Source organism: Dipodomys spectabilis, unplaced genomic scaffold, assembly GCF_019054845.1.
Source record: "Dipodomys spectabilis isolate Male_0828 unplaced genomic scaffold, ASM1905484v1 ptg000147l, whole genome shotgun sequence".
Lineage (NCBI taxonomy): Eukaryota > Metazoa > Chordata > Mammalia > Rodentia > Heteromyidae > Dipodomys > Dipodomys spectabilis.
In genome coordinates this window covers 16,961,409-16,982,055 of record NW_024870824.1, presented here as the reverse complement: position 1 = coordinate 16,982,055, position 20,647 = coordinate 16,961,409, and the positions used below count along the sequence as shown (strand labels likewise).

The 20,647-nt window shown below is 50.5% G+C and overlaps 1 protein-coding gene across 1 annotated transcript in view; it reads left to right on the top strand.

Annotated features, from left to right (window-relative positions):
• Window positions 1-6,865: 6,865 nt before the first annotated feature.
• Window positions 6,866-20,647, top strand: part of Pdgfrb (platelet derived growth factor receptor beta) — a 45,542-nt gene continuing 31,760 nt past the window's right edge. Inside the window, exon 1 of the mRNA XM_042692091.1 lies at window positions 6,866-7,337. The gene's annotated coding sequence lies outside the window, so the exon portion shown is untranslated. The remainder of the gene's footprint in view (window positions 7,338-20,647) is intronic.

The following is a 20,647-nucleotide window of genomic DNA, read 5'->3' as shown; positions in this document are numbered from 1 at the left end:
GGGGGAGACTTTGCCTGTGAGAACCTCCATGCCAGTCCCTTGTCTGGCCTGGTACCTGCTACAGCCCCTCCTCCACAGTGCACCACAGCTACCTGGTCTCACCTCTGCTTTAAACTCCTGCTTATTGTCAGGCACTGGTGGCTCAATTCTGTAATCCTCGCTACTAGGAGGCTGAGGTCTGAGGATCCTGGTTCAAAGCCAGCCAGGGCAGGAAAGACTCTTACCTTCAATTCACCACAAAAAGCCGGAAGTGGAGCTGTGGCTCACATGGTAGAGTACTATCCTTGACCACAAAAGTTCAGGGACAGCACCCAGGCCTTGAGTACAAGGCCCAGGACCAGAAAAACAAAACCAAAAGGAAAACAAAACAAAACAAAACCACTTCAGCTTATCCTCCCTACTGACCTTTGGACAAAAGCCTGACTCCTCGGCCCCCCAGACATTCATGACTGGCTCCTGACTACCATGTATTCTCCTCTGTCTCACCATTTTTCCTCTCTGTTCTAACACGTCAAACTCTTTCCAGCCTTGAGGCTCTCATAAATGTTGCTCCCTTTACCTCAAACACTGTCCCACACCTGCCTCTCAATGTCAGGTCTCCATTATAAAGTTTCTTCCCCAGAGAAGCCTTTGTCTACCTGAACAAGTGCCCTCATCTACTGAGCCAAGAATTCTTTCTATCTTTCATTCTTCCCACAATTCAACATTATTCATTTGTGGTCTCTGTGACATTTGTTTGTGAACTTTATGAGGATGAGCATGAAGTAGTTACTCAGTTAACTTTATTATATATGTGAGTGGTAGAGAAACAGAAGGGTTTGGGAATTGGGGGCAAAGGCCCCATCTGGGATCTGTTGTCTGCTTTCAAGCAGATACTGGGCCTCTCTGGACTCAGCAGCCAGTGTGTCCAGTGAGAGAACCTGTGGCCTTGCAGCCATAATGTTCTTTGAGCTATCAATGTGTACCAGAAAGATCCAGCCCAGTCCTCTGTAGTCATGAGGCACTGAGATGGGGGAGATCTTGGGCTGCTGTGAAGCCATTATCTCTGGGAGTCCTGGAAAGCCTTAGTGGCCAAAGCCTGGCCCAGAAATAGGAGTCCTGAGAATCTCAGGTAGAAGGTGACCTGAGGTAGCCTCTGCTGCCATGTTATTGTCAGTCATGAGACTTGAACTCTGGGCCTGGATGCTGTCCTTGAGTTCTTCAGCTCAAAGCTAGTGCTCTACCACTTGAGCCACAGTGCCACTTCTGGTTTTCTGGTGGTTAATTGGAAATAGGAGTCTCACAGACTTACCTACCCAAGCTGGCCTTGAACTGCAATCCTCAGATTTCAACCTCCTGAGTAGCTAGGATTATAGGCATGAGCCACCGGCGCCTGACTCCAAGCCATGTCTCTTGGAGGTGGGGTGATTCTTGCTGGGCCCCATTTGCTCCCTCAGTCACAAGCACGAAGATCTCCCTGCTCTGCTCAGGGGGAAGCGAGGGAGGGCACATCTCAGGTCTCCCTCTGTGAACTTCAGACAGCCCCTCCCCCCTGCCCTGCGTTCTTTGGCCCTTCTCCATAACCTGGACAGTGGACATATTTGGAGGAGGGGCCCTTCTGGCCCTGACATCAAAGATGTACTAGGCCTGAGACATGTGTGCTGCTTCCTCACTCCCCACTCCCCACGGGTGTGGGGGGCAGTTCTGGGAGCGTGGGAGAGCCAGCTGTGGTAGCTGATGGCCCTGCTTGTGGAGTGCTGAGCTGCCCTCTGGGAATTCTCCATTTGGGCTCCCTCCCCGACTCATCAGCCTACCCCACTGTGAGCCGCCGCTTCCTGTTGCCTCTGACAGAGTGGATGGGTTTCAGGAGGCAGAGTTTGTTAGTCTGATCACCCTCCTTCAGGGACGAATCCAGGTAAAGCCCCCAGATGTCTTTGACCAACACAGCACAGGCCTGGCACAAGCTGCTCTTGTCGCCAGCCTCCTTGGGTCAGTGGAGGCTATGGACTTCCCTCTCGTCCTGACAGTGGACTTCTGAGACAGCAGCTCTGGTGACACCTGAGGATCAGTTGCTTCTTGTGGCATTTTTCTGTTCTGCCCTCAGGCTGGCACAGAGCACCAGCATGTAGCATGTTGCCAGGCTTCTCAACACTCCACGAAGCAGGCAGGTGTCCAATTTGACAACTGAAAGTACTGAGGCTCATCAATCACAGACTGGAAGTTGGGTTCACCTAACTACAGGCAGTGGTGGAATTAGGCTGGAGCTGCTGACTCAAGAGTTCAGGCCTTGGATCATTGAGCATGCTGCCAAGCTGTGGGGAGGAGAGCTGCCCAGAACCACACCACCCACAGGACACACTGACCACGCACCCTCCACTTACCTTTCCCAGACTGGGCTGCCAGGATCTGAACAAGATGGTTTGTCCTGTCAAGATCTGGGCTGGAACCCTGCTAGCCAGGCCAGCACAAAGGTGCCTGACTGTCCGTGTGCTCTGTCCACTGCCTATCCCTCTCAGAGTGCACAAGGGGCAACTGAAGCCCGGAGGAGCGCAGTGGTAGCAGGCTGCTCATGTGTGGAAAGCCCACAGCTTCGGCCATCACAGTCCCATCTCAGCACTCTAATGAACCCATCTTTGAATTCCCCCCATTTTTCTGAGCAGGAAGCTCAGTTTCATGATTTGCCCAAGGTTACACAGCTTGAAACTGAAGATGCTGAGATTTGAACCCAAGAGTTTGCCCCTGGCTCTGGAGCCTGCTATGGATTCTAACAGCTCTGCCTCTGTTGGCCAGGCCTGAGCGAGTGTCCTGTGGTGCTCCACATAGTTCTACAATCAGCTGAGAGGAGAAGAAACAGTCCTGGTGTCTACCAAGGGTTAATGGTGATAGGAGCTAAGTGATTCCAGATGGACCAGTGGGCAGCTGGGCTGGCCGGAAATGGCAGCCGCCAACTTCCCAGGGGAGCCACCACCAGCCACCCCCTCCCCTCTGTGCTGCATCTCTGGCCCCCAGCTGTCCCCTCCCCTAGGGCTTGCCAGCCTCTCCCCCGCCCCAGAGTCTAGCTGCAAGGCAAACTGCTGCAGAACAAGCCAAGGGCCTTGCAGCACAGAGAATCCAACCCTGTTATGGACAGATGGGGAAACTGAGGTAGGACAAGGGACCCCTCTAACAGCTAACAGAACTAGCTCCTCTGGAAACTAGGGGGTTGGGACACTTCCTTTCTGGAAGGCATATTGTTGCAGCCAGTATTCCAGGGGCTAGAGGGGAGTGGCCAAGGAAAATAGTAGGAAAGACATGTTAATATCTTTCTTTTTGCCATCCTTCTCTTTTCTTTTTTTCAGTTTTGGGAATTGAAGTTAAACCAATACAACACTGATACTCACAAGACAATGTGTTGGAAATGAACTTTACAACCTGAGGCGGGGGAGTTGGGGGGAGAGAAAGTAGGAGAAAATGAGGGAGGGGGTAACAAGTTTGACAAGAAATGTACTCATTACCTTACTTATGTAACTGTAACCCCTCTGCACATCACTTTGACAATAAAATTAAATATTTTTTAAAAGAGTTATAATTTCTGGTGGAATCTTTGACATAAGAACTCCTATGTCTACTTGCCTTGCATGCATGAGGCCCTCAGTTTGATTCCTCAGTACCACATAAGCAGAAATACCCAGAAGTGGGGCTGAGGCTCAGGTGGTAGAGCGCTGGTCTACAGCTGAAGAGCTGAGGGACAGCGCCCAGGCCCAGAATTCAGGCCCCACAACCAACCGAAAGAAAAAAAAAAAGAACTCATGTCAGCCGGGCACTGGTGAATTCAGCCTGGGCAGCAAAACCCATGAGACTCTTATCTCCAATTAACCAACAAAAAGCTGGAAGTGGAGCTGTGGCTCAAGTGCTGGAGTGCCAGCCTTAAACAGAAAAAGCTAAGTAATAACATGCCAGATCCTAGCCCTGGGTTTAAACCCCAGGACTGGCACCAAAAACAAAAGAGAAAAAAGTACTTTGTGGCTCTGACCTTAGGAATTGTGGGATCACTCCATCTTTTTTTTTTTTGTCAGTCATGGGGCTTAAACTCTGGGCCTTGGTGCTGTCCCTCAGCTCTTCAGCTCAAGGCAAGCGCTCTACCGCTTGAGCCACAGTGCCACTTCCAGTTTTCTAGTGGTTTATTAGAGATAAGAGTCTCACGGACTTTCCTGCCTGGGCTGGCTTTGAACTGTGATCCTCAGATCTCAGCCTCCTGAGTAGCTAGGATTAAAGGCGTGAGCCACCGGCGCCTGGCTGATCACTCCATCTTTACTACCACAAACCCTGGATGAACCCCCTCCTGGTATATTCTGCTCCCTCTGAGAACCTGTCCTCTATGTATCCCAACCCAGACATTCCACTGGCCAATTCTTACTGAGACCAAGAAATGATGGAAAGACAAACTATTACAGTTTACCTGGGATCTCAGCTCAACCAAATAATTGTCCCTGTTTCAAGAAGAGTGGTTTTGGTGGACTAGGGAGGTACATGGCGGGAGGAGGGCAGGTCCAGGCTGGTAAAGCCTGTGTGATCTAAAATACTCTTCTTCACCCTGCCCTGCCCCAGAAGGAAATTCCACCACCCCAGTGTGCAAAGTTGTGTGTCAGAGGTATCTCAGCTCAGTCCTTCCAGCCCTTTGGAAGCAATAGCCCTTGAAGTCTCTGATGAGCAGGAATCTCCAGACCCGAGGAGGAAGAGGTGAAAGAGAAGGCCAGGGGCTCTGGGAAAGGCTCGGGTGAGGGTAAGAAGAACAAAAGACAAGCTAGACTATCACATACACCAGAAAATACTTTGCTGAGTGACCAAAAGAAAGAGCCACAGGCATAGGCCTATGCTGGAGTGGAGATCTGGGATGAAGGCAAAGGAAGACCAATACCCCTTTAATCATGTGACATACAAGGTCTGCTCTGCTCCAGTCCTGCCATTGCTGGGTGTGTCCGGGAAGCTCACGACATGCTCTTCTGAGCCTGTTTCCTTGCTCTAAAGCAAGTCAAGCTTGGTGGCTGGTGGCTTGTACCTGTAATCCTAACTCTCAGGAGGCTGAGAAAAGTCTATGAGACTCTAATCTCCAATTAACCAGAAAAGAAGAGCTGGAAGTAGAGGTATGGCTCAATTCCCACTGTGCAGAAAAAAGCCAACTGAGAACAAAAGGCCTTGAGTTCAAGCCCCAGGACTAGCATAACAATAATAATCACAACAACAATGGGTGAAATCATCCATTTGCAAGGGTTTTGAGATGGTGCAAGGAAAATGTGCTGGGTGACCCTGAAGTGAATTGCTTCCCTTCTCTGTGCCAATCCACCTTCTTGGAGGGTCTCTTATTTCTTCTATATCATCTCTTCTTCGAAGAGAGGGCAGAACTCTGAGAGATCCCAACAGACTTGATTCTGTCAACACTGCTGGGAGCACCCAGTCAGACATGTGAGTGATGACAAAGGCAGAAAGGGATTTCTATCTTCAGTGTGGTCACACGGGGAAGCAATGGAGACCAGGTCTGAAGACCCATCTTGGGGCTACTGACAAGAGCTTTAGAGTTGTAGAGAGGGAGAGTTTAGGAGAAGGGCAAGAAGTTTACATAGTCAGGTAGTCTGTTTAACCCCTGGGTCCAACTGAGATCAGGCTGTCTGATTCTCAGGGGTCCTCTGCTTCCAGGGAGGATTTCAGATCCCATCTTGAGACAGTCGCTCCCATTTGAGGGCACGCCATGATTCCGGTCCTCTGCCTGCAAAATGTTTCTGGAATCTAAAAAATATCTCACTTATTTTTCTCAAATTATCTATTTTTTCAAGACACGGCCTTGCTACGAGTCCCAGGCTGGCCTTGAACTCTCAGTCATCCTATCCAGCGGTAGGTACCACCCCATGTGGCTTCTTATTTTATCTTGATGTCTTCCGCATTGGAAGGAGTAGAAAGGCATACTAGGTAAAACTAGGGCTCATCAACCTTGTCCTGCCAATCACTCCTTTCTGAGGGAGAGGGGGATTTCTTCTACCAAGGGCCATCTGGGTGTTTATAACATCATTCGCAGGTCACACAAGCAGATGAGCCCTGGGAAGCCAAGGAGAGCTGATAAGAAGCACATGTGCTTGTCCTGTCAGGTAGCAAGTGATTTCTCAAGTCCGATATGGCCTGTGGGCCAGCAGTTTCCTTAGATGATTAACAACCATGAGCAGAGTTGACCGGGAATCTAACCCAAAGTTTAAGGCAGTGACAAGTCCAACAGCAGTGGGTGCTGTTAGCAAAGCAGCCTTAAATTCCCTGTGGCTGAAGTGCCATTTGATCCCCTGTGGGTCCTTACAGCTATTCACCTAAATTCCCTGCCAGGCCCCTGCCCTCTTGCTGGTGCCTGCTTCCCCCCTGAATGTCCTATAAGACCTGCTTACCACAAGGTGTCTTACTACATGTCTAACATGTAGTAACTGTTCAGAGAGTATGGATGCTGGCTGAATTACCGTGTGCATCCCTGAAGCTTCCTCAATGGATGGGGAAACTGAGGCACAGAGAAAGGACCTCCCTTCCTCCCCGGTTCCATGGCCAGGGACCAGGGCCACCGAAGACAGACATCAGACAAATGAGGCTGGGCTAACTCTTTAATGAAGTTGACTCAGTGGCTGGCTGGTGTGGGTGGTGGAATTTCTAAACATCCCTTCACATCCTGAGCGAGCAGGCGACGGGAGGGAGCAGCAGCGGGAAAGGAGGAAGAAAAACAAGAAACTTGGGGGAAAAAAAAGAGAGGGGGGGGAATACTGAAATTGAAAACAGACGCACGCGTCCACCCTCCCTGCCCACCCCTCCCCTTCTCCCAGCCAGGCCAATCAGAAGCCGCCCTGCAGCCTTTCCCCCAAAGTGGGGGGTGGGGGCGGGAAGCCCTCGCCCTGCGGGCTGCGGGGATCTGCGGGGCGCCGCCGCACTCCGGGCCCGTGAGCGGGAGTCTGGGACTAAGGATCTCTCCATAGAGCAACTCAGAGCCACAGCAGAGGGGACGCAGGAGGAGAGAGCCAGACCAGACGCCGGCAGCAGCCCCGCGGCTGCCCCGACGCAGACGGCCAGACCCAGGGCGGCCCCTCCTGGCCGCGCTGCTCCTCCCGAAGGATGCTTCAGGGGTGAGGCGAGGTCGGAGCCGTGAGCCCTCCCTTGGGCGCGCCCCTCGGTTCCTCGGAGTCTTCCTGGAGCTTGCAAGGGTCCAACTTGCCCTTCTACTCGGCCGTCACTGACGTGGGGTCCAGCGAGGTCCTTCTGGTCCTGGGGAGAGGGCAGTAGAAGGACTTCCTGGAAGAGGTGACAGCCCCATAGCTTGGGACTGTACCAGAAGCCAGCCACCGCCGCCCCGCAGCCAGGTAAGCACGGGAAAGCGGAGGGCCACCCAGATTCCTCCTGCTTCAGCCTGCACCGCTTGGAGTAGAGAAAAGAACACTTTTTTTTTTTTTAAGAAAATCAGATGGGAGATGTAAGGGCCCGAGGAGCCAGTTCCCTCCTCCTCCAGGGTAGGTGGCTTGGCCTCCCTCCCTAACTAGCTACCCCATTACTCTCTTTTAGAGAGAAACAGAAATGTCTGGGCTGTCAAGGCATAACATGGTCTACGGGGTTTGGGGGGAGAGCTGGAAGGGACAGGGGAAGGAGCCCAGAGAAGGCAAGAAGGGAATCCAGAAAGGAACTTAGCTAGGGACTGGGACCAAAAGGCCAGACATAGCCCCCTTTCCTTGATTCGCGCCTTGTTCCTAAGAGTCAGTCTGGCCCTGGGCCAGTCAACTGCCAGGCAACCTTTGGCGATTTAAATGGATTTGCAAATTTTCCAGATTCCTAAGATATCCTTCCAAACCCCCAGCCACTGGGAAAGTTCTGGGTCAGAAAGTTCTGGGTGGAGAAGGGTGTGACAATTAGGCTAGCGGTAGTACACTGGGCCTGGACATAGGGAATCAATCTGGTCTGTCAACTCTAGGGTCTTCTCTGGGAAGAGGGGTTGTGACCTCACCGTTTCTTTCTGCCTAAGCAGCTCTTAGTCTCCTGGCTCTCCTCCTTCTGGACTGGCCCCTTCTTAACTAGGTCGCAAATCAGAGTCTGTTTACACTGCCTGCCCTGCCCAGAGCCCTCGGTGGCTCCCCAGGGCCTGTAGCCACTGGTCCACTCTACCAGAGGGCCAGCATGGGGGCAGCATTGAGAAGACTCACCTGCCTCAGGGCAGAGGTGTGTGGCAGAGTGTTTCTGCCTTGGCTTTCACCAATGGCACACTGTAAGTGGTAGAACCCATAGTGGGTCTAAGCTCCTACTCTGCCAGTGCCCCAGGATTAAGTTTTTGTGTCAGACAAATACAGGATCTGCAGAGGGAATTTGCACCATCCTATCTGCGGGTATTTGTTCTCTACTTACCCCTGCCTGGAATGCCCTATCTCATCCCTTCTTTTTTTCTCTCCAGGGGCCTCCCAACTCTCCTCTTCCAAGCAGTCTTCCTGAGTCCCCCCAATATTCCAGGTCCCTTCCATGCTCTTCATGCTAGGCCCTTGTTACTTGGTCCTCTTTATTCTGTTTGTCAAAATCAAAATTAGTCAGGCCTAAGTGTGTGTGTGTTTAAAAAATATTGTTTTATTTGTTATTGTAAAGGTGATATACAGAGTGGTTACACTTACATAAGTCAAGAAATACATTTCTTTTTGGACAGTGTCACCCCTTTCCTCACTGTCTCTCAGTTTTTACTTGTTGTCCCCACCTACAAGTTGTATAGCTCATTTTCAACATAGTGTAGAGAGTACCACTGCTGCATTTGTTCACCCTCTGTCCCTCTACTTCTGTGCCTCCCCTTACCCTCCCCAAAGAAGATAAATGGATAAACAAGACCAAAAAAATAAAAAAGAAACAAAAACAACAATGAATTAATAAACCTCTTGTGTGGCCCAGGTTTTTTACTGTCTTGAGTTCTGGCCCCAGTGCCCAACACTGGGTGGAGACTATGGAGGGCTGATAGGAGGAGGGACTTACCAAAGACCCTCTGTTCAGGTCTCCTGCCCTCCTGTATATTTCTATCTCAAGCTGGAAGGAGCATCCCTGCTTGTCACTGCAACCCCCCAGTGCGCACAATATCCCCCAGGATCTTCTAAAGAGGTCTTGAATCTGTAGCCAGGCAGGGGTATGTATGGTGGTCCCAGCACTGACTAGCCCCACCCCATGGAGGCATTGAGTCTGGTACTGCCCCCTACCCACCTTAGAATCCAGGCTGTTGTTGCCTCTGTTTTGCAAATGAGGAAATTGGGGTTTGGAGCCGCTAAGAGACTTTCCAGGCTCAACACAGTTAGAGTTGGCATTTAGGCAAAGTTTGCCTGAACTTAAAGGTTTAACCCTGTGTTATCCTGGGAGCTCCTGGTCAGTGGGATCACTGTTTTTCCACAGAGCTGGCTCCTGACTTCACATTGTCCCCAAGAGAAAGTGACCACCCTCAACCCTGGCTGGCTGTGAAGGCACCAAGGCTCTGTCTCAGAGACTACCACCTTCCTTTTGATGGTTATCAGCAGCCCTCCCTCTGTGGGAAGAAGAGCTGGGTTGTAATTGTCTGCAGATGTGAAAACACGGTGGATTCAGAGTCAGGAGCTCAGTGCTGGGCCTGCCTTCATGCACAGACACCGTGGGGCCAGCCCCAGGCCTCCTTGTCCCCTCCCTGAACTGCTGCGTGCTCAGAGGTAGTGTGTTCTGTGGATAAACCACACTGGGCTTGAGCATCCGCTGGCATGCCTTAACTTCTGACTCGCCTGCTGGCTGCTTGTCACCCTCAGTCACACTTTGCATCTTTGAGTGGGCCTCAGTCTGTCTCTGAGCCTCAGGAATCCTGTGCTACTTAGGGTGGACCTGGGGCCATGGGCTGGGCCAAGAGAAGGTTGATGGTCTTGCACAGACCACCAGGTGATGAAAAGCATCTGCAGCCCACAGAGACCTCTGTCCACAGGAGGAACCCAGATACTTCCTGCAAGACCAGTACACAGTCTGAGACAGCTGCCTTCCAGAAGGTACAAGAGAGGACTCTGGCATTTTGCTTAGGATAGGCTGGAGAGAGAGAAAGGAAGGAATGATAAGGTCTCAGGACATCCCAGACATTTCCCACTTATTTCTTGCAGGTGGTTCTGAATCCTGTGGGCAGTTGGTCCTTGGAATGGGATTTTTTTTTTCACAGTCTCTCCACTGGGGAGTAGAGGGGTAGGGAAGAAATGCTGCCCCAGGGACTAAGCTGTGACACCTCAGACAGTATAACAGGAACTAATTCTCACTGAGCACTTGCTCTGTGCGTTTTAATCATGTTTGTGTCCATTACCTCCCAGTTCATGGCTCTGTTCCTTAGCACTTAGGATGTGACAGGCATCCAGGAAGTTTTTAATAAATATGTAAATAATCCTATCATTCCAACAATGTCAAAGAGTAACTACACACTCTCCCCATTTTACTGATAAGGAAAGGCCCAGAGTTTCAAAGTTAGGCAGGGGAGGAGCGGTCCTGTGATATGACACTCGGTGGGGTGAGGATGTAGCATACATTCTGAAGTGGTACCTCAACTTTGGGGGCCCTCAATATTCCAGAGTGGGACATCAGTCCCTAAGTGTCACATGACTGTGGTCCTCAGTCTGCCTGTTAGTCAAATAAGGAGGGGGAACTGATGATGGCTAAGTTCCCTTCTAGTCCTAAAACAATTTCAGGATTCCAAGCTCCACCAGGCCAGATTGGCAGCCACACAAGCCAGGCTGTGTACTCAGGGATCATGCATATTTAACTTCACAGTGAAAGGGTTTTTCTTACGCTTTCTCAATGTAGTGCAGAAAGAGGTCAGGATCAATGACTGCTAATGGAAAACTTCAACCTGCTATCAGGAGGAGGAACTTTCTGACAGTTTGAGGGGCCCCTAGTATGTTCCATTTCCCAGACAGTGTGGAGGCCCTGTCCAGCAGAGTCCACAAGCCCATTTTCCTGGGGGTATAAATAAGCAAGGAAAGCAGCCCTGGCCCCAAAGTTCTCCCTCCTAAAGGTTTTCAAGGGCCCCCAGCAGAAGCACCAGGTGAAAATCGAAGTGCGCAGCTCTACCTGCATTACTACCTTCCTCCTCCCCTTGGAGAGCAGGGCTGTTTGATGTCTTGGGTGCTGAACCCTTTCATCTGCTCCTCATTCACCAGCTTCTCCGCCCTATGATGGACAGGGTTGTCCCTAGGGAGAACCAGAAGGTCAGGAAGTTCCCGAATGTTGGAGATGAAAAGGACTTTGAAGGCTGGGAAGGTGGCTCAGTGTACAGTGTTCGCCTTGCATGCCTGAGGCCCTGGGTTTGATTCCTCAGGACCACATAAGCAGAAAAAGCTGGAAGTGGTGCTGTGGCTCAAGGGGTAGAGCACTAGCCTTCAGCTGAAGAGCTGAGGGAGGGACAGCGCCCAGGCCCAGAGCTCAGGCCCCACAACTGACAAAAAAAGAAAAAGAAAAGGACTTTGAGGGTTACCTGGTTTGACTTCTCAATCATGTAGGTAGGAAATGGAAACGATGCCCCTCAAGCCATACAGATCGCAGGTGATGGTGCAGAGCCCAAGCTCACCTTTGAGCCACTTGTGTGCCATGCACCCCATCCCTCCATCCCCCAGCCCAGAGAAACACCCAAAGGGGCCAGATCCACCTCTGTTACCCAGGCCTTAGTCTCCAGTACTCACTGGGGTGATGCCAGGGGACAGATTTGGAAAAAGAGAAACAAAGCCATCTCAATGAAGGATGGGAAGCCCCGGGAAGTTTTCTGGACGATAAAACCATTAATCATATCCTTTCTCTATCAGGCTGTGGTTTCTTCTTATAAAAAAAGGAGGACAGGGGCAGGGGAGGCCTATACGCTCCGTCTTTAGCCCCTGGAAGTCCATGACACACTTCTTGTGGCTGCTATCCGCTCCCTCCCCGCCCCATCCTGTTGCTGCTCTGATTACTTTTTGTCTTGGAAAGTTGACCCTTCCCATCCCCAAGAGATCTTAGCCCATCAGATTCTCTACCCCTAAGGCTGAGCCTCAGAATAGGAGGCAGAGATTCCTGAAGGGACAGTGCTCAGCTTTGTAAACATGTCACAGAAATCCAAGTCCCCTCAGCTTAGAACACTGGACTTGAAGGTCATTGCTCAGGTTTGACCTGAGAGGCGGTCAGCTGCTCCCATCTCATTGTATCTTGTCTTATCAACTCCCAGCTTGGATGTATCTGCTGATTGCTTAGTGCAGTTGTGAATAGGCAAAAAAATGCATGGTATAATAGAGAAATAGCTTGGCACATAGATGAATGGATATGTGGATGGATGAGTGGATGGATGGATGGATGGGTGGATGGAAAGACAGATGGCCTTCTCTTTAGGGAGTAAGAATAACTTCATGAGCATTCAACTTCATGAGGACTCCGAAGTAAGAAGGGCCCACACTGAGTTAGTACCCGGTAGGTACCATCTTGAAATTTTGAATAATAAACAAGGAGCCCCATTTTATCATCTCGCACTTGTCCCACTAATTATGTAATTGGTTCATTCTGCCAGAGGCATCAGGCTGGGTTTCGGATGGCCTTATTCTGAAAACTGGCCTTTCTGTCTCCACTGTCCCCAGCCCAATCCACAGCTTCCATGAAATGCCGGCTTGCTCGTGACACTGTCCTCTATGAAACCCTTCTCCTCCAGTGCTTGATGTTATATTAACGTTACCACTGCCCAGTCAGCAGTTGGCCACCCACCATCACCATCTATGCCTGAAAAGTTGGCATCATGTACCACTAGAGCAAAACTCAAATCCTCATCCAGAACCCCAGACCTTTTTCCAAAGACAGATACTTCTTCCTGCCCACTCCTTGCCTCTTTGCCGAAGAACCCGTTTCTGCCCTAACAGATCTGTCACTGTGGATTCTCCTAGATGCCTTGACGTCTCCACTTCTCCAGCTTTGTTCACATAGAGCCTGGTGGAATATCCTGTCCTGGCATCATCTGCTAATGAGCTCCACGAAACCCTAAAGCCCTGGCTCGAGGCCACCTCCCTTACGAAGCCCTCCACTCCCTCCCTGCTGGAATGATTCTATAACCATAAGAGTTACCATTTACTGAGAACCTATTATAAGCCACATTCTCATCATCATCTCAACCCACAGAGCAGTGGAGAAGGGATTCCCGTGCCATCTTTCAGTACCATTGGTTAGACTTAGAGAGAAGAGACTTGGGATTAAGTAGCATCAAGTTGGAGCTGTTCTTCCTGCCCTGGCTGGGCTCCCTTGCCAGTTCCCTGTCCAGGGTGGCATCCCCTCCCTAGTTGGGGAGGGTTACCATTGTCTATCCATCCCATTCCCTAGCCTAGTGAATCTTGTATTGGTCAGGGTCAGTAGAGGCCCCTGGCCTGAGGACAAGAAGAGCTCACATTACACAACCATTTGATCTCATGCTATATCAGCATTTATTGAGCACCTACTGTAGGCTCCATTCCATAATAAGAACTTGGAGAGATACCAGATTACTGAGAGATGTGTTTTCTGATTTGTGGGAAATCAAACTGAGGCCTTGGGACAGAGGTATAGGAAAGAGTCAGCTGCCAGCCAGTGGACTAGGAGATGTGATGTTTGGCCTGTGGTTCTAAGCTGGCCCACTGGGGGCTGAGAGCACTGCTCCTTGCTGAGCCTCACTACGAAGGCCTGTATCAGTCCTGTACCATCAGCAGCTCCCCTTCCCAAGGGGAAACTTCCCTGTGCCATCATTTATCATATGCATCCCGTTGCTGACAAGCCAAGTCTGGCAGGGTCTTGGCTGTGCAGCCAAGGCTGACTAAGTGAATGACTTATTCTCCCGTGAGTGAGTTAGAAAGAACATGGCCTCTAGCTTCACAAAGGGCTCTGTGCCAGGCCCTGTCCTGAGCATTTGCTGTGTTAACTCCATCCATAGCTTCCACAATTCAGTGACCAGCTTGACTAGCAGACCAGAACTCTGAGGCACAGAGAGGCCAAGGAACAGCGAGAGAATCAGAGGGTAATAACTGCAGGAAGAAGGGCAGGGAGACGCTGGGAAAGTGTGAGGATAAATGAAACGTGGACATTTTCTCTCTTCCTGATCTGCTGCCAGGAGGGCTCTGACGGGAATCTCAATGCCCTGTAATTGGCACCGATTAGTAGTGAGTATTCTCATTAGCTAGCTACTCCTACTCGATTTGTAGGCTCTGGGCTGGGGGGGTCACTAGGGACAGGCCCTGAGGCCTGCCTGCCCCCTGCCCGCTTGGCTCCAAGAAGACATTCTCTTTGCGGCTCCCACCCAGCCCATGGCTGGTCCCCGCTGGAAGCTGCCCAGGGAACAGAAGGTTTGCTTGTCTACGCCTGCTGTACTCCCCTCCCCAGCCTCAGCCTGGGACCCCTCTCAGGGGCTCCTTTGGCTGCCAGGACCTGGTGCTTTCTGTTGCCATGGCATCAGTTGGAAATGAGGTTCTGGAGGGCGGGGGCAGGGAGGGCAGCTGAGGGAGGTGGAATCCTAGAACTAGAGTGGGCCCTGGGCACTCGTCACCTTGTAAAAGGGATCTGAGCTTGCTGGGCCAGGTCTGGACCCTGAGCACAGAAGGTCTGGGGCAGAGAGGGCCTACCCTCCCCTAAGTGTCTCAGCACTCCACCTCAGGGACCCTCTGATGACCCCTCATCTGAAAACAAACAAAAGCTCCAACTAATTTGGAGTCAAGTGCTCTGCTAAATGATAGGGCCAGGCCTAGACTCTCCTTGGCAAGGAACTTTCTCCTCAACATTTTCTGCTGACCCCCCAGTAAAGCTATGGAAGGGTTCTGAGTTCTGTCCCTACCTTGGCCTTGCAAATTTCTGGATGATCTAGGGCAAGACCCCTGTCCAGAAACAACTCCATCCATAGAGAACCTGAACAACTCTATGCTATCAGTAGCCCTCTTTCCACCTCCTCCTAGGCTGTCCCTGACAGCATGGATTCTGCAGGGACCTACGTGGGTGAAAGCCTCATGGGAGCTGTTCCCTGTGGACAGAGTTCTTTCTAGGCAGGAGACGGGCAGCTAAGAAATTAAGTTTTGGCTATGCTGTTGTGGCTCACTCCTGTAACCCCAGCTACTCAGGAAGTTGAGACCTGGAGAATCACGGTTCAAGAAGCCAGCCCAGAAAGAGAAGTCCATGAGATTCCCTCTCCAATTAACCAGCAAAAAGCAAGGCTGGAGATATGACCCAACTTTATGTCCTGGCTCTAATGCTTTTTGGTGATGTGATCTTGGGGAAGCTACCAAACCTCTCTGAGACTCAGTTTCCTTCTCTGCTAAATGGGAATGAGTACGCAACTTCACAAGGGTGTTGTACGGATGAAACAGAATCCCCAGATCATCTCGTAAGCACTTGTCTCCAAATTAGTTCAGGCTTTGCTGGTTTTCAGATTAGGGGGCATCAGAAGAGTAAGTGAAAGGAAAATGTTCTGGGATTGAGATATAGAGGCTGGTAGACCATAGGAAGACCAAGGTGTAGGGAACTAGATGAGACACATGATGCTCAGTTTAATAAGACTATTCTGATAGTGTGACTTCTGAGTTCTGAGCTGCGCCAGGATGGGAAGTGGGGAGACGTCAGTCATGGGTGGGGAGATGAGACTGGGTGTATGTAGGGCTCTTTCAGCCCTAGGACTGTAAGTGATGTGACTGCTTTCCTCTAAGGAGAAGCATAGGGGAAAGACAGGCTGTGCATTACTATGAATACAGCTTGCACTGTCTGGACTCTAGCTTTAAAAAATTAATTAAAAGCCGGGCACTGGTGGCTCACGCCTGTAATCCTAGCTACTCAGGAGGCTGAGATCTGAGGATCGCGGTTCAAAGCCAGCCCAGGCAGGAGAGACCGTGAGACTCCTATCTCCAATCAACCACCAGAAAACCAGAAGTGGCGCTGAAGCTCAAGTGGTAGAGCACTCACCTTGAGCTGAAGAGCTGAGGGACAGCGCCCAGGCCCAGAGTTCAAGCCCCATGACCGACAAAAAAAAAAATAATAATTAAATTAATTAATTGATTTTTCAGTCCTGGAGCACAAACCTAGAGCCTTAAGTTCTCACATGGCTCTTTTCTACTCAGGATTAGAGCTCTATCACTTGAGCAACTCCTCCACTTCTGAATTTTGGGTGGCTAAGTGGAAATGAGTCCGATAGAATTTTCTGCTTGGGCTGGCTTTGAACCACAATACTCAGATCTCAGTGTCCTGTGTAGCTAGGATTATAGGCATAAGCCACTAGTACTCACTCTTTTGGGGATGGGGGGGACTGGGATTATTGCCTCCTGCTGAAAGGCAGTCACATAGATGCTGTGTCCCACCTCCAGGGGTGAGGAAGTATGCAGTTTGCCCAGGATTGCACACTAGAGCCATAGCTGGCAAGCTTTGTGATCTTGGGTAAATGATAAGACTTCTCTGGGCCTTGGTTTCCTCATCTGCAAGATGGGAAAGAAGCACGATGTCACAGGATTGATTTGAAGACTTGGTGAGATCTTCTACATAAAGCATAGCCCAGGTATTGTGTGGAAGTACTAAATCAGAAGGAACTATAATTATCCCTGACCTTTCCAAGGTCACCTAACTTGAATTCCTTTGAAAGGGCTGATGAGGAAGGACCCAAGTGGGAATCCAGGGCTCCTGGAGCCAGGGTTCAAGGGCCCTGAGGGTGACTGTGGGGGTAGAGCACCTAAAGCTAGTAAGACTGCACAGGAAGTAGGAAGTGCTTGTTCATCAGGCAGGCAGGCGCTGCGGTATGCATGCCCCCCCCCCCTTTCTCTCTCTGACCTCCTTCCCAGGCCTGTTCCCAGCCTGCATGAGGACTAGGCCCCCTCCCTTGGGCCCCAGCACCATGAGGCACACACTGAGCACTTTCCCACGCCCTGTTCCAAGCAGTTGGACCCCATCATCACCCCTAGCCTGCAGGCACACACACATTCTGGGGGTTGGGGGTGTGCTAAAGTGGGGGTGGCAGGCTTGAGGGGGGGATCAGTCCGTTCTTTATCTGCCTGGCCTCATTCCAGACAGATGTTTCATTTTATTTTGGATTTCCAGAAAATAAGTCTTTTTTTTCCCCCCATTGTGTCCCTGGGGAGGCCTCTTGGAGAAAGGAATCCAGAGTGGGTGACGTGTATGGAGTGCTGGGGGTCTGGGGAGACAGCAGCCTTCCTCCTTAGTACTGAGGAGCTGTGGCAAGACCAAGACATGACAGTTCTTATGGCTGGGACCAAGAAACTGGCCTTTACCTGAGGGTCAGGGACAGCACCCAGGCACCAGGGCAGAAGAGTATTGCAGAGAGGTTCCCTGACTAGGACAGAGGACTGGTGAGAGGAGCTGGCCGGAAGTAAGGAGCCAGGAGAGGGGGAAGGCACAGAGGCAGCTAGAGACCACTAGGTCTGTGCTGGAGGGGACAAGGAGGGCGTTCTGTGGGACCAGCACCGAGGTTTTGTCCCTTTATATGTTCATGAAGCTAAAGCTTGCCAGGCCCTGACTTAGTGGGTACTGTCTGTGACTTCATAGATACCTGGGAAGCATGAAGTGCCCCCTCCCAACCCGAATCTAGTAACAGCATTTGATAGAGTCCAGTTGCCAATTCAGCCCTCTTCATTGTGTGATTTGGATCACATCACTCACCTTCTGGCCCTCAGTGGGTCTCTAATCTCATGGGGAGATTCAATGTGTAGGGGTGGCATGCTGGGCCTTCTCCAACAGGCAGAAGTAGGGCGTGAGTCTAAGGGGAAAGGGGGAGCCTCCACCCCTTCCCAGATTTCTCCCCCCACTCATGTGTCCTGACCATGTTCTGCTGGGTCCTGGCTCCCAGGACTAAGCTCTCTGACCCAGGTGACACCCACATCTTGGCCCACTTGGGGAAGGCCACATGGGAGGAATTCTCTGCCAGATCCAAACTCTGCTGCTGTCACCAGCAAACGCTCCAGCAGCTGGCGATCCCTGGCTTCAGATGCCTCTCACCCCCACGCATCCCAGGCCTGGAACTGGCTGCCGTCTCTCAGCTGAGTCATGGCATCCCGGCTGGGGCCCCTCCCCTGTGCCCTCACTCCACCCCAGCTGCCTTCCAGAGCAACCTCAATGAGTACCAGACCAGATCATTCGCTCCCTACTCCATTGAACAGATAGGGAAACTAAGGCACAGGTGGATGACAGCTGGTCCAGATCCCAGGTATCCCTCCTCTCTTCCTAAAGTTCATCTGAGGAGCTGTGAAGACTGCTGGATTGTTCCTGTCAGCAACTTTAGCAGGTCACCTCTGAATCTGTCACCTAGCTCTGCCTGGCTGGGACAGGGCAGGTATAGTAACAAGAGTATGGTATGGACAGAGAGGGCAAAGTTGTAGGCTGAGAATTTTAATTTTATTAATTTTTAATTGTCTTTACATAGTTGTACGAAGGGGTTTCCATTCAACAAGTCAGTTTATAAGACAACATCTTGATCAGTGTGGCTCTTCCATTATTCTCCTATGTCTTTCTTAACTCTGCCCATCCTCTCAAGTGACCCATCACTTTTTCACACATGTACATTGAATATAATGACTGTATTCATCCACTCTTCCTCTTGAGCAGTGACTGGGTAGAGACTCCTATAAGGTGAGCTTTAGCACCTGAATCGATCCTGTCTAGGCCCAAACAGTGGGACCTCCTCTTATTCTCCTTCTCTAAGCCTCAGTTTCCTCATCTTTACAATGGGACATGAGAAGGGAGTTGGATAGGATAGGACTCTGACATTCCAAGACTCTGACCTCAGACTCTCATGACCATGTCCTGTCCTCCCTGGGAATCTTGTTTATCTGGGGCATCCAGAGCTAAGCTGTCTGCCCCCCAGAAATCTTTCCTAAATCAGCCTGCTTTTCTCCATCTTACTGCTGATTCTGTCAGTCTGTTGTCTGCCTCCAAGCCAAGTGTCCCATTGTCCACTAGTGTTAACAAAACACTCTACATTGTAAATCAGCTTATGGGAACTACCATAGCTCTTTATTTTTGGTGCTGGCAATGGAACCTAAGGCTAACTGCCTCTCCTCCTCCTCTTCCTCTTCCTCCTCCTCCTCCTCCTCCTCCTCCTCCTCCTCCTCCTCCTCCTCCTCTTTCTTCTGGTGACAATAGTGGGGCTTGAACTCTGGACCTTGTATTTGCATTTGGCTTTTATACTCACAACTAGCCCTCTACCACTTGAGTCACACCTCCACTTCTGGCTTTTTACTGGTTTATTTAGAGTCTCAGGAATTGGTCTGTTTGGGCTGGCTTTGAACTGTGGTTCTCCTATCTCAGCTTCCTGAGTAGCTAAGATTATAGGTGTGAGCCATGGGCACCCAGCTCCTAAGGCTTCTTCTATGCTAGGTAAGTGCTCTACCACTTACAGCTCAGAACCCTTAGTGGGAACTTTTAACCTGATTATTCTTGTCCCCAGTACATATACTCTCTTGTCATTCCTATTCTAATATTCCAGCATTCCAAGCCAGAAGCAAGATTGCAGGTTTAGCCATGAAATCTACCTCTCCAGCATTTAATCACCAAGTTCACCAAGCCCTGTTGATTCTTTTTGTGTGTGTTTTTGCTCAAGATTGGCACTATATACCATTTGAGCTACAGCTTCACTTCTGGCTTTTTAGTGGTTAGTTGGAGATAAGTCTTTTTAGATATTCCTGCCTGGGTTGGCTTTGAACCTTGATCTTCATATCTCAGCCTCTTGAGAAGCTAGGGTTACAGGTGGGAGCCACTGATACCGGGCTAAGTCCTGTTGATTCTAAGCTACACAAACCTCAAATCTACCTGTTCCCATCAGTCTCCAACCAATGCTGCTCCATCATACCTCAACCAGACAAACACGGTGGTCAGCTGCCTGATCAGAGATGGGGTGCAGGGAGTTGTCAGGAGTGTGGACTCACCCTGCCTCGTTCTGGCCTCTGCTCTATCCTTCCCTGGCTTGCATTCCTGGGCAAGTTTCCAAACAGCTTTCTGCTTTAGTTTTCCCACCTATAAAATGAAAAATTGTTGCCAGGCATTGAAGGCTCACACCTGTAATCCTAACTACTCAGGAGGCTGAGATCTTAGAATCGAAATCATCTTGGGCAGAAAAGTTCATGAAACTCTTATTTCCAGTTAACCATCAAAAAGCCAGAAGTAGAGGTATGGTTCAAATGGGAGAGCACCGGCCTTGAGTGAAAAAGCCAAGGGACAGTGCTCTGGCCCTGAGTTCTAGCCCCAGAAAAAGAGAGAGAGAGAGAAGGAGAAAGAAAGAGAGAAGGAAGGAGAGAAGGAAGGAAGGAAGGAAGGAAGGAAACAAAGAAAGATGGAGAAAAACAATAATCATGGTATATAGCTCAGAGTTGACAGAAGATCAAATGTGTCAACACATATCAAATGCTCAGAATTCCAAACATACAGCATTCTGGCTGGTCTGCACACACACACACACACACACACACACACACACACACACACACACACACACACACATGTCAGGCTCGGAGGCATTTGGGGTTCAGTATGCACACGTTCTGTGCATGTCCTGTAGTGGGGCCATGAATGTTCCGTCGTTCGTCAGTGCAAAGCCCTGTGCACATGGCGAAAACGTCAGGCGGCAGCAGTCTGTGCTGTGTGCACATGTGTGGGCACACACAGGGCAAGTGCCTGCGTGGGGGCTGGGCACGCAGCTGCTGCGCACACA